We start from the raw sequence: 17,922 nt of genomic DNA, 5'->3' as shown, positions 1-17,922 counted from the left end.
TGCATCAAAGACCAAGGACACTACTACGAAGGTACATATCCTAGATACGAAAATGCTTGAAGGTTAAGGACTCAAAATGTTCTCCAGTCGACCACGCAAGGCGTTCCTACAATCAGCAAGAAGCTAGTGGTTTGGATAGCGAATCCTACCAAATATCAAATCTCACACTTAGTCTTTCAAATTAACAAACTACTTTGATTGAGCGTGATTCAAGTACATCCAACAACCATGAAGATAACTTAAGAAATTTGCAACAAAACACCATAACTTCAATATTTTATTGATTTCCAAGTCATCATATACAACAATTGCTTGAATTTCTCTCTTCAAGACTCAATCTTGCTACAAAATAAAAATTGCTTCTAACTCTAATCTCTCTATTTCACTCTTATCTAACTATTCGACTATTAACTATTACCAAATGAAATGAAAAATGGGGGTATAAATAGCATCCCCAGTTACAATGAAAGGTCCAGATTGAAAGTAAATCAACGGACAAGATCATGACACCTAAACCCTAATTAGGGTTTGTTACAAATGACCTCCTTTTTACTGAACAATATTAAATACATAGCCAAATATTAAATTTGGCACAAAAATCTAGGAGGTATCAACCAATGAGAAATAAGATGTCATGTCATCTGTAACAACCTTTCATCTAGAATCTTATTCCCTTTCCAATTCTCTTTCTTAGCATATGCAATGAATTTTGTCACGATTCCTTCGATTTCTGTGATTGGAATCTCGGGAAGATTATTGATACTCTCTTCTAAGTGGATGACCTGATCGAATGCATCTAGAAGAGCTGCGTCCCAAGTAGGTTCAAGTTCCTTTGTTCTATCAATCAGGAGCATGGTGGCATACATCTGATCATACTGCTCATCTGTAACATCTGCGTCCTTGCGAAAGATGATCTTGATTCTATCCTCAAATTCTTGTATATCCACATCTGTCTCGACCTCGATCCTTCTGCCAAGAATGGTACGAAGTACCTCAAATACTCTGTCCTGGATCGGATTGATCACCTCCTCAACTTGACCACATCTAACACTGATGTCCTCGAAGAGAACACTCTTTATATGGAGTAAGGTTGACCACTGAAACAAACTGTGAGAATCACCTTCTAAGATCCTCTCCTGCGTTAAAATTCTTCTGGATGTGTGTCTTATTACTTTCAAGACAGGGATGACAACGTCCTTGGTATGGGCAAATGCAGCTACTGTTGCCATCAATCTGTGGATTATCTCAAGAACTTGGATAGCCTGATGAATGATCTTCGACATCCTTGTAACAAATTCTATAGCCACTGTATGAGATCTATCCATCCAACTACATGTACGCTGGACCAGGTTCCTGAATCTTTCTGCTTCATTGATCGATTGAAGGGGCAATGCCTGCACTGGTGATCTAACTAGATCCTGATGTCCCAAAGGTTCATTGATGTGACTGAAATATGTCCTCCATGCACCGACCTCTCTCTCAAGCTTTCTATTCTTTTCCACCTCTTCTCTAAACTTGTCCTTCAATGCCTCAAATGTGTCGGTGGCATCATCTAAAGTCTGCTCTGCTGTGGATGGTCCTAACTCAAAAGTCTGTATATCATAATCCTCTGCTAGGATCTCACCCTCATATTTATCTGCTGCCGGTGTAGCTATCTGCAGTTTTCGGGATCCAGTCTCATCTCGAATCATCTTGGACATCTTTGTAGCCTTCTTCTTCTCTGTTGTCATATGTGAATGTCCAACAAGGCTCTCTAAATCAATTGCACTGTCCTCGTCCTCAATTACGATCACCTTAGTCAATCTTTCCTTCAACCAATCTGGGATATTCGATCTTGTCTCTTGAACTTGAATTTCTTTATGTACTATTTCTTCTTGTCTGGGAGGAGATGTTACTTCATTATCTTCTTCTAAATCATAGTCTTGGAGAGATCCATCTGACGAAACATGTTGTGCCTGTCCTTCCTCCTGCCTGTCATTTTGTACCATCGACTCCATGGACTCTTCCACTCGAACTGTTCTATTTTCCGGTCTGGAAGAAGTACCTGGTGTTTGATCTTTGCTGGCACCTTGCTTTTTCTTGGAAGACTCCTTCTTTTCTGATCTTTCCTTTCTTTTTGAACCTCTCGAATGGAGATTGCCCTCACTGGCACATCGAAGGTTACCTTCACCTGAATTCCTAGGATTAGGATTGCCTTCACTAACACTGGCTCCACCTTCGGCTGGTTTTTCTTCCAAAGTAAAAGACATAGCTATGCCTTGTTCTCTCAGCTTCTGATGCTGAACGTCTACCCATCTGCGAGTACAAGACAAGACTGGTGCCATCAAATCATCTAAATCCACGACCTCGGGCTCATTCCAATTCAAACTTATTGTTTTGCTTTCTCTATCATATGAAGACTGGATGTGCCTGCCATTGTCCTGAGCTTGGTCGGCCACTCTGTAAATCCTACATTTCCTGATGAAATCCAAAGGCAATCTAGAATGTATCTTACGTTTCACTTCAAGATCATCTAGGAGGTTCATCATAAAATCTTCAATTTGGTGCTCATGTCTAAATCTTCTACCGACCGTCTCCTCTAAATGTCCATATGGATCAAAGCTCTCTCTCCAAGCAAAAGATGAAAAAGAATAAAAGGCTAACTCCTTCTCTGCGTCATCCATGGCTAAGACATTAGGACATACCTCAACTGAATTACCCAAAATAATAGGTACCTGAACTCCATTCTGATGTCTGTGTCTGAATGCCTTCACATAAGCTGCCAACTGCCTTGTTACTTCAAGTAACACAATTCTGTCTGTCGGGTACCTCGGCAACATGTATGGAGGTAAAGGACATCCATGCACTCTAATGTAAGTGAACTTGGGAAACTGAATGAACCAAGCACCGTACCTCTTGATGAACTCCTGGGCATCTTGACATAATCTGTTGTGAATTCCACCTTGCAACGTCCTCGTGATGTTCATCGTGAAAGTATCATTGACTAACTTGTAGTTCTTCCCTAGCGGATGATGCAAGTAGGTATAGGATTCACAAGCTCTGACCTCGCCGGGTCCTCTTCCAATCACTCCTCTGTGAGGTAGTCCTGCGTACTCAACGCTCCTGATTAAGGCATAGATGACGTATGAACTCATGTGGAAGGACTTAGTAGCCCTGAGTCTCCTCAACTGTACGTCTAAGCAATGGCTAATTATCCTAGCCCAATGTATTGTACCCTTTCCTTGAACAATCACCTTGCTTAGACGGGGACGACTCTTGAGTAGCCAGTTCTTGTTGATTATGCTTAGGCAAGCATCTGGATCATCATCGTACACTGATCTGGCTCCTTCAATGCTCTTGTATATCATGTCCCTGTGCTCTGGAAGATGGAAGGCTTCACTTATGGCTTCCTCTGAAAGGTACGCCAAAGTGTTTCCCTCATTGGACACAATTGTCCTGGACTGTGGATTGTAGTGACGGGCACACTCGATCATCAACTCGTGGCACTGAATAGCTGGAGGAAAACCGGCCGCCTTGATGATGCCACTCTCTATTATTCTCCGGGCGACAGGTGATGGCTTGCCAATGTAAGGGACCTCTCGAAACTTCTTCGTGCTAAAGTTCCCCAAGTTGGTATCTCCAATGTTGCTCCATTTAGACACGATCTTGGTCTCCACTTCTTCGGTCTTCTGATCTTCTTTCATGAGAGCCGAGCGGCTGGTGGATGCTCCCGCCTTCGAGGTCGCCATACCTACACAACATTTCATTATAAGAAATAGATTTTGCAATAAATAACGTAAATAAAAGAGACAAATTTTTTAGGAAACATCATGATAAGTCTCTAGAGTTATCATTTCCTAAAAACAACGATTGAGCTAAGAGAAATTCAAAAATCAAAATTTCAAAACTTGAAATACGACGATGAATGAATAAAGCAATAATAATAAATCGCCATACCTCAATAGAGAACTAACTCTAGAATGCAAAAACAAAATTTGCCTAGGCAAAAATTGAGGTATAAAATAGTCTTCAATGTGGTCTCCTCAAAATTGACTTTGCCACCCTTGGAGTGAATGTGATCTTCAAGTATCACCTTAGACATGGTCTTAAATGATCTTCAAATTTGTCCTTGACAAATCGCTCAAACAAATCCTCCAAGTCTTTAGCAAATTCGCCTTAATGTATCCTCAAGTTCGCATTTGATGTGGTCTTCAAATTCGCACCACCCTTGATAACTAAGCGCCACCCTTGGTTTGAATTCGCACCACCTTTGAACACACTTCGCACTATATTCGCCTCTTCTTAATTCGCATGAAGAAAGGTAAAAATGATTATGTGAAAATGAAATCTCTCACCCTTCATATATAGCGCGCTCATCCTTTCACCCCTTAGGCCGACTTGCTTAATAAAACCATTTTTTAAATGATTTGCAATAAAATAACAAGGCCGACTTGCTTAATTGAGCGCTCCAAATCGATTTTTATAATTAATTAATTAATTAATCATTAATGCCTTGCGTTTTTTAAATGTGAATTTCGATTTTTAAATAAAGGCAAAAAATAATTAATAAAAGATAACGCCATATTAAATGCTAAATAAAATGGATATTCAATTTTTAAATTGATTTAGCATTTGAGGAAAATTCGAATTGCTTACTTGGCGCCAAAATTGGAAAAAGGAAGGGACGTACCTCATCGCTCTGGTCCCTTGGAGAGGGACAGGAACGATCTATGATTTTGGTCTTGATTTTGCATTTCTTACGTCCAACTCCTTCATCTTCGCGTTGAAAATTGATCATCATGATGAGTCCTTCGAATTTGATCATCTTGCATGCGTACTTAAATGTCTTTTGAGTGTTCATCGCCCTTGTCCCTTGGAGAGGGACAGGAGCGATCTCCAAATTTCCACGTTCAATATGCATCTTTGCTTCTCGATCTTTTAGCGAATAACATCTATGCTCATTCCTTTTGCGCTTATTCGATTTGTCTTTATTATGTGTTTGGACGTATTAAAGGGACCATCGCCCTTGTCCCTTGGAGAGGGATAGGAGCGATCCACGTTCTTTTCCTTGACCTTGGCAACTTTACACTTTGATCTCCTTTGCAATGTCCTCTAGATGTCGTCCTTCACTTTACCTAACTTCGCTTTGCTTTGATCTTGAAGGAACGTAAGTATTTTGATAAGATCGCCTTGGTCCTTGTCCAAAGGACAGGAGCGATGTGAGCTTTTACCTTGATTGGCAATGTTTGGATGTTCAACACTCTTGCGAATTATCTTCAAACGATGCCTTGGACCATATGCTATCTTATGACGTCTTGACTTAGCTTGAACTTGAAGCAAAACGAGGAATCCAAAGCAAATCGCCCTGGTCCCTTGGAGAGGGACAGGAGCGATATAGTCTCCATGCTCAAAATGATGATCATTTTACGTTCAAAACCCTTGTATATCATCTTTTTATCATACCATGGACCCTCTAAAACATTGCAACATCTTGTCCTTATGTAAATTTTGCATGAAATGACCAATGCATTCAACATCGCCCTGGTCCCTTCCTGAGGGACAGGAGCGATCTAGGCTATAGGGTGCGAATTTCATCATTGCGACGACCCTTGAATGTTTGTGCTTGCTAAAAAGGTCTTAAAGTGTCCCTCGCCACCTTGTCCTGACTTGGATCGACCTTGAACTTGCATAGGAAGTAACATCACCATTGTATCGCCCTGGTCCCTTGGAGAGGGACAGGAGCGATCCTCCTTTTGTAGCCTTTACCTCACTTTGCCAGGTTCCAAGTTTATATTCAACGGACTCGTCCTTCTTCACTCCATTCGTCCATGCCTTGACATCATCTGTAACTTTGCAAGAAAATCATTTATATCAAAAATCGCTCTGGTCCCTTCCTGAGGGACAGGAGCGAACTAGGCATTTAGCACTGTTATGGACGTCCCAAAAATCTTCAATTTATATTCAACGCATTTATCTCATGTTTTTCCTTGTTTTTGAACGTAAACTTGCCTTGACCTTTGTCTGGATTTTGCATAATGAAGGAAATCGCTCTGGTCCCTGGGAGAGGGACGAGAGCTACAAGGTACCTCGCCCTGGTCCCTTGGAGAGGGACAGGAGCGATTTGGTCAATATAGGTCATTCTCCTTCGTTTTTGCATCTCAAATTATATTCATTTGGCAAAGCATCTTCCTTTTGTCGTCCTCAAATTGTTAAGTCATCAAAATCTTGCAAGGACAAGGCGAAATTTGAATTGTAGCTCCGGTCCTTCACTGAGGGACAGGAGCGATTTTCCTCCTAGAGGCATTTCTGTGCTCATGAAAATCTTCAATTTATATTCAATGGAAAGATATCGCCGTTCTCCATCACTTCCAACTTGAAATTTGTCTGGACTCTGCAGGGATGATGAGATATTTGAAAATGAGCTCCTGTCCTTCACTGAGGGACAGGAGCGATTTTGCTCCTACAGGCCAAAATAACATGATTTTAAACATTTTAACACTTCACGAGGTGAAAACAAATCAATTCTAATGCCCAGGATCAAAATCAAAAAAGGTCAAAATTTGGTCAAAATATTCAATCGGACAAAAATTCACATTTCACTTTCAACACTTAGACAAATTTAAGCTCTGCATCAACATTCCAATTGAAAATAGACCATTTTGGCGAACTCATTGCATTCAAAATTTGCATCCTAGAAAAGGAAGCTCAAAAGCTCTCAAAAACGACTGGATTTTGGCTTGACAAGACAAAATTTAAAACCCTAAGGCTTGACCCTAAATCCAGACGACCAACTGACTAGCAAAATCCTAAAAACGAAAGCAAAAGCGAGCGAAAGACAAGCAAAAAGAGGGGGTCCCCATTTGCGATGGGGCGATGTGTGAAATGGTCACAACAGGTAGGTAAAGGTATAGGTTAGAAAGTGCGATGTAAGGTAAGGGAGATGTGGTAGGTTATGTAGAGATGTGAAGGAGGTTAAGGTATGTGGGTATGAAAGGTGGATGGAGGATGGGAAGGTAGGTGAGTTAGAAGGTATGGTAAATGGAAATGAAGAATGGTAGGGGAGGTGGAAATGGAAGGAAATGGAATGGTGAAATGGTGATGGTAATGTGAGGGATGAAAATGAGTGTGATCCGATTTGGGCACCCACTGACAGTGTTGGGAGAAGTGTTAGGGATTATGCCTTTGCTGGGAAAAGGGGGTGTTGAACCTCACTTCATTCTTAAGAGGGACACTTGATCATCTCATGAGCAACTACAAACAAAAGATTAATAGCAAAGACTCAACAACAACTAACAACTAAGCTAAGACGATTAACCTAGAAAGGTAAAAAGTGGGGTCCCCATTCGCAATGGGGCGATGTGTGAATACATCACAATGGGTACCATCGATAATACCTGAAGACCATTTGTCCTTTATCATACTTAGTTGTATTTCACTCTCTCCAATCAGTGACAATCTCTCCCAAACAACACAAGTTAGGTCTTCTTGAAAGTGCATCAACAACATTTGACATATGCAATGTCTAAGTCATAGGCTCAGAGCTTTCTCACCCACTTATTTTGTCTATCATTGAGGTCACGTTGATTAAGGAAATGCTTGAGGTTGTTATGATCATTCTTAACAACAAATTTTCTTCCTACCAAATATTGCCAAAACTTAGCCAAGGCGTGCATTATGACTAACATTTCCTCCTTGTAGATATTGTAACCTCTCTCTACACCTTGCAATTTCTTTCTCTCAAAAGATTTTGGGTGCTTGTCTTGCACTAATACTACTCCTATTGCCTCTCCTAAGGAATCATCACATTCAAGCTCAAAAGGTGTAGTAAAATCAAGTATAGGCAATATTGGGCATTAACTCATCATTTGTTTGAACTTGTCAAAACACTATTGTGCCTTACTAGAGCAAATAAATGCCCCCTTCTTCGTCAAGTTTGTAAGAGGTGTAGCTTGTTGTGAAAACCCAAAGCGGTGGTAAAATCCACAAAGACCAAAGAATCCCTTGAGCTATGTGAGATTTTTGCATGGGAGGCAATCAACAATAACTTTGTCATGCCAAAAACACACTTGGATTCTTTGTGTCTCCAGAATGCTCAACACCTCAATATGTGTGAGGTGCTCCTCCCAAGCCCTGCTAAAAATTAGAATAGCATCAAAAAATATGAGGACAAACTTCCTCACCGGATCTCGAAACACCTTGTTCATACAAGACTGAAAAGTAGTTGGTGTGTTGGTTAAACCAAAAGGAATAACTAGAAACTCAAAGTGTCCATAATGGAAGTGAAATGTAGTCTTCTCCACATCCTTCTCTCTAACCTAAATATGATGATATTTGAATCTCCTATCAATCTTGGAGAAGAAGCATGCTCCATGTAGCTCATCAATGAGCTCATCAATATGTGGGATAGGGTACCTGTTTTTTATGGTCTTTTTATTCAATGTCATGTAGTCGATATGCATCTGCAAAGTCCCATGTTTTTTCTTGACCAACACAACTGAAGATGCAAAAGGACCTTTGCTTGGTCTAATATGCCCTATCTCTAGCAGCGCCTTGATTGCCTTCTCAATCTTTTCCTTAAGCCTCTTAGGATGTTTGTAAGGGGTGATAATCACTGGTTTAGGCACTTCCTCTAACTCAATAACGTGCTCTATTCCTCTATCAGGTGGTTTCCCAGGTGGAATATTACTAAACACCTTACTGTGTTTAGTCATCAAAGCTTGAATATCATGTCGATAACTCTACTTCTACTAATTCGTTGTAGGCATAACCAAACATTATGTTGCCCATTCGATTGAGACATTCTTTTAAATGAGACCATACACAAACCTCCATCTAACATTCCTCTAAGCATGTGCTTTCTCCCATTTACCTCAAACTTCATTTCCATGGTCAGCAAGTTAAGGTAAAATTCACCAATAGCATGAAGTCATTTCATGCCTAAAACTACGTCCATCTCTCCCATAGTAACAATAGAATAATCTGTTTGAAACCCATAATCACTTAGCTAAATGGTTAGAACTGGAATCCACCTTGTGCAAGTGAGAATAAACCATATGCAACTCTCACTCTAAATCCCTCAAACTATTATGTTTTAAGCCTCTTTTGGCAACAAGTCCTTCATCAATGAAATTATGCACCTATATCCAACAATTTGATCACCCACTATCCACCTAAGACTCCACGAATCCTAAAGGAACCCTCTTTCTAGATACTAGAGAGTTGTGCCATGGGTCTATTATCTTCTTGTTCTTTCTCGAACTCTTTAGAGGCACTTCCTATTTCTCTTTCTTTTGAATCAGATTGTTGGTTTGCATTTTTTGAATCTGATTCTTTAGTAGAAAAGTACTCCATTTGGTTGGCTTTTCCCTTCATAGGACATTTATGATTTGGGTCCCATGGGCACTTGCATGAAGCATAGTTTCTTCTTGCTCAAGTTTTTAAGTCTCATCATCAAGTTTTGAGGTGTTTTTCTTTAGCTTCTTTGTTTCTTTATGGGAATATTTCTTGTCCTTCTTGTGGGAGAAAGACTTAGGTGGAACTTACTCCTTGGGGCAAGATCCATAATTCTTGCTTTCCTCATAACCTCCCATAAGGCGGGAGAATCAAATGCCTTGAGCCATACTCGTAAGGGCTCCATGAGTCCCTCACTGAATAACACCACTCGTCTCCTCTTTATGATGCTAGGTACCATAACTAATAGTCTCTAAAACTCTGATATGTATGCTTTGTTTCTTTATGGGAATATTTATTGTCCTTGTGGGAGAAAGACTTAAATGGGAACTTACTCCTTGGAGCAAGCTTCATGCTTCTTGCTTTCCTCATAACCTCCTATAAGGTGGGAGAATCAAATGCCTTGATCCATCCTCGTAAGAGCTCCATGAATCCTGTTGTGACCTAATTTACACATCGCCCCATCATAGATGGGGACCCCTATTTTTGCTTTTTAGGGTTTTGTCTTAGCTCTGCATTTTCATAAACCTTCATTTGTAGAGAAATAAGAGTTAGAGTTAGAGTTTTGAGGTCATTTCGGGCCAAATTAAGAATTTATGCTCAAAATTGCATTTCAGTGTCATTAATGTGTTCAGAAGGATCTAAGGACGAGGATCGCAATTTCTTTGGGTCATTTATGACACCCTGCTATTTTTAGATTTTTTTGCTTTTTTTGCTTTTTTGAAAGTGACATCTGGAGATTTTTCTTTGAGCTATTTCATTACTACCCATTTAGTCGAAATTTGAAAATCTCGCCTCTAGATATAAAACTAGGGCTTCAAAATTTTTGCTTTTTTCTGAGATTAGGGTTTTGTTCTTTAAGTCATTTTGATCTTGCCCATGTCTTCAAATTTGAAAAATTTTGCTTCTAAGTGTAAAAAGCAAGAGTTTGAAATTTTTGTTTTTTTTTAGATTAGGGTTTCAATCCTCATGCCTAAATATTCCTACCCATGTTCTCAGATTTTGAAAATTATGTCTTTAAGGGCAAAAAGCAAAATGCAAACCCTAATTAGGGTTTTGTTCCAAAAGATCAGCCATTTTATCAATACCCATGTTCTCAGATTTCGAAAATAAGGTCTCCAAGTGCAAAAAGCAAAATGGAAATCCAGATTAGGGTTTTTGTTCAGATGAACCAGCATGGTATGAACATGGCATGAATATTGTTGATCAAGTTCAAGGTTAAGCAATTGGGAATGGCACATTAAAAACTTCGCCCAAGTTGAAGAAGTAAAAATAGCAGATAAGTTCGACAAGGCTCAAAGTTGGGCAAGTGGAATGGCAGATGATCAGTCAAAATCGTCCAAGGATGTCAAGCATGGAAAATGTTTAAGTAGAATCAATGTCTGCTAAGGCATAAGAGAGTTGTCCAAGTAAAATTGTCGAACAAATGTTAAACTCCTACCAAGGGTTAACCGATCCATGGCACGAGTTACTCAAACTCCTACCTAGGGTGAGGCTCATTCATACACAAAAATGTCTGACAAATCTTCCAAGTGCACCTCATAGCCAAGCTAAAATTGTCCGACAGATGGCAAACTCCTCCCGAGGGTCAACTGACTCATGGCGAAAGTTAACAAACTCCTATGTATGGTCAAGCTTGGATCAAAGAAGAAATGGCTAAGTGTATGCAACTTTCATCATGCCTTCAAAGTACACCTAGACAAGGTTGGCCATGGCACAAGAAATATGAACAAAGTTAGCTAAAACTTGAGGAAGAATGTCTAAGGCAATGTAGGGCCTACTTAGGCAAAATTGAAGATGGCATGGCAATAAAAAATGACATAGCATTCCAAAAGGGTTGAAGATAGCAAAGATGAAGACTTGGCAACTAAAGCAGTAAAACATGTGACATGTCTTCCTCAAATTCGAACTTCTAGAAGGAGATTTAAAACAAATAAAACTTTCTAAAACATGATGGAAGCTTCTAAGGATAAAATTTGAACTTCTTAGAGGATGGAATAAAGCATTAAAACTTTCTAAATTCTCAAATTCCTTTCTAGAAGAAAGCAATGAAGAGTTTGAACTTTCTAAAGGAGCACTTAAAGCATTAAAATTTTCTTAAAATCACTTTCTTGTGTGTCAAATAATGAAATTTGAACTTCTAGAAGGAGGAATAAAGCTTCTAGAAGCCACTTAGGAGGTTATAAAAGAAAGTTCCATCCCATTATCACCTCTCTTTGCCAAACAAGTTCGAACTTCTCCCAAAATTGCTAAGGGAAATCAAATTAAGCAGCTTTCAAGCACACAAGATTACCAAATTCATGCCAAAATCTGATCATATTATCAATTTGGCCTTGCAAAAGTAAAACAAATTCAAAGGTTTTGAGGAGAGAAATTTGAATTCTTCCTTGAATTCATCTAGGAAGCTGTTCAATCATCAAATTTTCAGAAGGGTTTGCCATGAAGATGAGAAATAAAACAAATTCAAGGATTTGAAGAAAATAAGTTTGATATTTTCTTTAAATTCGCCACTGACAACAGTTTGAAGGTGTAAATTCCACCTTGATACTCTCCAGAATTCACCATAGAAAGGAGAAGTAAAGCAGGTCCAAGGGTTTGAAAAGGGCAATCAAAAGTTCAAAGTTCGCCATTAACAGGGTTTGCTGATAAAATTATGAGTTCACCATTAATCTGCCTTAGGAGAAAGAATCCAAATCTGCACATAATAATCCTTCAAATCTGCAAATTGAGGGTTTACTAAAGATAAAACTTTCATCACTTATCATATCCAAAATTCACCTTATCTGCCAAAAAAGAAAAACTTATGACAGATTATGTGATGATCTTTCAAATATGATACAAACCTGTCCAAAGCCTATAAAATTCGCCATGGAGATGAGAAATAGAGCATTCCAAGGGTTTGGAAACCAAGCAGAATTGTTTAAACTATTATCCAAAGCAGCAATCAAAGAAAGTTAGAAGATTGGAGATTCACTGGACACAAAGGAATACACATGTTTGCCATAAAGAAAAGTATGAAAAAACTTAAGAATGTGTCCAAGCACAAAACTTGTCCAACAATGTGGAATGTCCGCCCATGTCCAAGGAAGAAAACTCTCGAAATTTGCTAACAAAAGCATTTAAACTTCCTCCAATCCTGCCTTAGCAAGGATTTTGTCCAAAGAAACCAAGCACAAAATTTGTCCAATAAATTGAGAACTTCGCCTTGTCAAGAGGAAGACATTAAGCATGAAAACTTTTCCATAAAAATTTGACATAAGTTCACCTAAGTTCACCAATCAAACATGACAAAAGAAGAAGTATGCCAAATGAGCAAAGATCAAATGGTCTGATTTTGTTCCTAAATCTGCTCATGACAAAAGACATGTGACTGTTCAAAAGATCTTCCAAGAACTGATCCGAGACATGACTGTAAGCAAGACAAATTATCTGACTGTTCAAACCCCACTAAACTCCAATCAGCAGTCAGTAAAGATGGCATTAGTTAACCAAGCTCCTACTTAGAGTTTAAAAGGATAACATATTGAAGGATAATTGTCCAGACTCCTTCCAAAATCCGATCCAAGACATGAAATGGCAGGACAAACAAGATTCAAGTTCAAGAAAGTTAAAGGAAGGTGATTGTCCGATTGATATGAAACATGCCAAACCCAAAGGCATGAAGAAATTGTCCAAACCCTTGCAAGTCAATCATACATTGACACGTTGATTCATCCAGGCATAAATGGAATATGTGAAGATACCTAGCCAGAGACTTAAAATTGAGAATAAATTTGCCATGCCAGAAAGATGAAATTATGGTCATCATAGTTTTAAAACACATGGACTCGCCACGGACTCACAAGTCCATGGGAGCCACGAGTTGACTCGCCAAGGACTCGCGAGGCGAGTCTTGGCGAGTCAACTCATAAAGACTCGCAAATCTTTTGCAAGGACTCGAACGAGTCTTTTGCACGGACTCGCGAGTCTTTCAAATGGACTCGCGCGACCCAGGAAAAACGTCATGCAAGCTTTAAAAGTGAGTTTTATTTTTATTTTTTTACCTTCATTTGGCGTAATTGAGGGAGTGAAATATCTCATGAAGGATTTTTTTGCCAATAGAAAATAACACCCGACGCCAATATAAAATAATAAAAGTATTTTTGGCGATGCCCCTTGACCCCAACTTGGGGGCCTTGACCCCAACTTGGGGGCATTGCCCTCAAACCCCTGTCGAAAAATATAGAGGGAAACTGCACTGATGGAAGTAGTGAAAATTTAACCTCCAAGTCTGATTAGGCTCCATATAACAACATAATTAGCATTGAAGAAATCTGGGTATTTAGATTTAGTATTTCAAATTTCAAATATTGCACGTTTGTAGATCATATGACATGTGTAATGTTTCAATTATGGCTCTTATGTTCTCTAAATGCATTATTTCTTTATGTTTTTTTGTAAAACTACGGGTTTTTTTTTTGTCGAGTCCTTGCCGAGTCTTTCGCGAGTCTTTCACGAGTTCGAGTCTGAGTCCAAATTTTTGGTTTGCCGAGTCCGTGGCGAGTCTGAGTTTTTAAATTTTGATGGTCGTAATTCACGAAATATTTTTTGATTCTCAACACTAAGAAAATTTTGTCAAAATTCAAAATTTCTAGAAAGTTTTAGAAGGTTCCTCGATAAAATCGAATTTTTGAGAGAAGAAATAAAACTTTCCATTTTGGAAAGATTAAAACAAAATATATATATATATATATATATATATATATATATATATATATATATATATTTTATTTTTTATTTTTTTAAAAACAATAAAACAAATCAAAAACTTCTAAATTTAAGAACCCTAAACTCTATATATTTTCAACCAATTCACTTTCACAATTCATTATTCATGTTGAAAATTTTGGAGAGCATCGAAGAGAAGTTTTCTCTCAAAATTTATAAACTTTGGATTTTGAAGAATAATTGTCCAAAAGAAAATTCTTCTAAGTGTTAAGGGTCTAGAAATTAAATACTTTTCTCTAATTTTAAGGCAGATTTTCAGAATCAGAGGTAAATTTCAGTCATAAGAGGATTCAAAAACTCAATTTGACTGCATTTCTTCATCTTTTTGTCTTATTTTTCATTAATTTCTTGATCAAACCCTTCAAAGACTTAGTCTTTTAACAGGCTGAAAGTAAAATTTTCAGAAAAAGAATTTAAAATCTAAATTAAAATCTAAAAAATAACATGGAGTTTTCATGTGTTTTTACAGGTAGCAATGAAGTTCACCAGCAAGGGAGCGCAGTTGAAGTCAAACTCAAGTCCAAGTGAAAGAATATCACTGACACAGATCTCGGGCATGTTGATATGGAAGAATTTAAGAAAAGAATGTATGGACATGATGGACACGTTCCTACACCTATTGCACGCAACATGATGCAAAAGCGAATTGTCCAGGCATCATGATTCCCACCAACCAAAGAGTGTGTCGAGCTGATTGTCGAATGTGCCTTGCACTATAAAGAACAATCTAGAGAAATCATTGCACCAGATGGAAGAGTCCTCACAAATCTTTCAGAATTGTCCATCCTAGAGACATTTGGTATACCAAAGCACAGTAAAACCACCTATAAAACTAAGGAGCAGGCCCAGAGGGTCTATGATAGTCAGTCTGAACTCTGTGTTGCAAATGTGAACAAGTTTTGGTTGGAGAAGAAAAGACCTCAAGGAAAAGTGTTGAAGTATTTGTTGCATCCATTCTTCAAGGAAGAGTGTGGTGATATCATCCTACTGTTGAATAGAATAATGGTCAACCCTAAGGGTCATCTATTTGAGAAATGGATGTATTATTTCATGGATGAAATCACTTCAGAAACCAAGTTATTTAACTAGTCCCGCATAATCAGTGATAACCTTCATGAACAGTTGATGAACCTGGAAAGGACAAAGACATTTCACATGAGTTCTTACATAATTTATCTGTTGGCCGCAACTTATAGATATTCAGGACTGATTTGCAAAAGCATAGTAGGAGGAGGTGAGAACGAATTCCGATCATATGATTGTTATCCTCAGCTATAGCTTAAGGAGAAAAAATTTCGAGCCCGTGATGCATTCCTGATGTATATAACAAGAACACTGCAAGGAGGCACTCATAACCGACTTTCTCATGAATCTAAAAGTTTGATCAGCCGATATGGATCCTAGTTTATCTAGTTTCTAAAGTTCGCCTATATCAAAATCCAAGGTTTCACTGACCATCCCTACCGATTGCCAATCTACCCAACCAATAGGATGGTCCTGTTGAAAGTTCTCAGACAGTTGGAAACATATTAGTTTCAAAAGAGTAAGGCAGAAGGCAGCCATATCTTTTCCATTCTTCATTGGAAACATGGAAGAATCTTGTTCAACTACACAGGCAGTTGAGGGTGCCAAACTTGAAATGCAGTGGTATCCTTTTACCTTCTACCAATCCAGAACCAATTATGATCCTCACAATAACATCAGATCAATAAAGGAGGAAAGATTTAGACATAAAGTAGATATAGAAGATTTCTGGGCAAATGCTGCTGATGAGTATGAAATCATAAAAAGGCTATATTCCAGGCTATCTGTAAATTTCATCAAAGAAACTCAACTTTTTCTCATACCATATTAGTTAGAAGATAATGAAGAGCATACTCAACCTGGTTTTGATGAGCATGCACCTCTTCCTCCTATCAAGTGGTCAGAGCTAGATCATGTAGACTTAACCACCCTAATGCGGCCAGTCATGAAATATACCAGGTGGTGGGTTAATCAGTGGTGTCACAGGTTGAAGCAGAAGAATATAACTTTGACTTATAGTCTAATGGGAGTAGCAGAAGGATATTCTTCAAATGAAGAAGCAACACAAAATGTCAGACCAAGCGAGAATGCTAAAAGGAAGGGGAAGGCGGTTGAGAATGAAGAACCTATTCAGGAGAAGCAGAGGATGGAACCATCTTGTTCCGCCACTTCAAGGAATGAGAAATACATATTTAATATTGATGAGTCATTGGCTGAAATAGAAATTCCTTCTTTAGTTCATGAAGAAAATGCAGAATCAGTCCATCAGGGAGATGAACAGCGACCATCTCCTACTGGCACAGAAATCCTAGAATCAGAACATGACACAGATATTGAAGAGGAAGAGTTTCAAGAAGGGATGATTTCTTCTCTCCGAGGAATAGCACGACATAGAAACAAAGGATGACCAGGAGGTAGAAGGCATTGAGCAGCCCACTGTTCCGGAATGGCCGAATGAGAGATTGAAGATGAATACACCAGTAGTAGAAGAACAAGAAGAGGATGACATGGCAGATTTCTTGGCCAGATTAGAACAAACTGTTGTGAAGAAACCAGCAAAGAGATTTTCTACCATCTAGAGAGATGAGACAAGCAACCACACAGTGCATATAGTTGTGCCTAAGGTGAACAAAGCAAAAGGAGACATTGCTCCTCATGAGTTTGAGATCACCACTTTTGACTTAGGCCCAATCATAAAGACCCAAGCAAAAGATGACTTAGATAATTCAGTTGCTTCCATAAAGGCAAAACTGGATGAGGAGACAGAAAAGAAGAATAAGCATAAGAGAGAAGTAGAACGCCTGAAAGAATATATTCAGCAGTTGACCACCAAGCCGCTTAATCAAGCTAACCCAGAAGTTCTCTCACTTTTATATTCGCAGCAAACAATCAAAAGTTCTGAGGAAGATGCAATGACAGCCAGAGAAACCAAGGATTGGCTAGAAAGTACAAAAGAAGAGGCAGCCAAGTTCATGGAATAAATATCATCAGCATATGAACAAACTTCTTCTTTGCTTTCCAAGATTGAAAACATGTCAGAAATGTGGGTTGACTTCCAGGACGTCCAGGAAAGAATCATTTCGTGCCTTTGAGAACTCAAAGGAATCTCATACCAAGAGTTGGTTAATCAGAAGATAATTGAAGCAGGGGCTGCTTATGATTTCCACAGTTGGCTCTGGACATTGGTTGCACGGAATGAGGTCTTGGAAAAGGTAAAAATTGATACTGATAAAATAGAAGAACAGATAAGGGCCATTCAGGACAAGATTTTCCTCACAGTTGCAGAAATACTTGAGAAAGAAACAATCCGAGAAAGGGATATGCAATTGGAAAATTTGAAGATCAAAACACAAGATACCTTCTTTGCCATCATAGGACCGATCTTGAAGAGAAACCTGGGTAGAACATAGAACCTCCTTTCCATCAGAGATGCCTTTCAAAAGCAACAACTAGATTGAGAATTCACCTTTGCTCCTTGTGTAGATGACTTAGAAGGATTGGAATTCGAGGTCAACCTATTGCCACATGTCACGATGGAGGAAGTGGACCAAATTGTGTCTAAGTTCAATGAATATCAGAAGAAAGAGATACAATCCTTAAAAATAGCATCTTGTGTCACTTGTCTCTTTTGTAATTGATCTTTGATATTATTTTGGGAAACTCTATCCAAGGTTGGTTTGTTTAGATCTCACTCGTTGATCT

The sequence above is a fragment of the Cryptomeria japonica genome, chromosome 7 (genome assembly GCF_030272615.1).
Source record: "Cryptomeria japonica chromosome 7, Sugi_1.0, whole genome shotgun sequence".
Taxonomy (NCBI): Eukaryota; Viridiplantae; Streptophyta; class Pinopsida; order Cupressales; family Cupressaceae; genus Cryptomeria; species Cryptomeria japonica.
Note: the sequence above shows the minus strand (reverse complement) of the source record.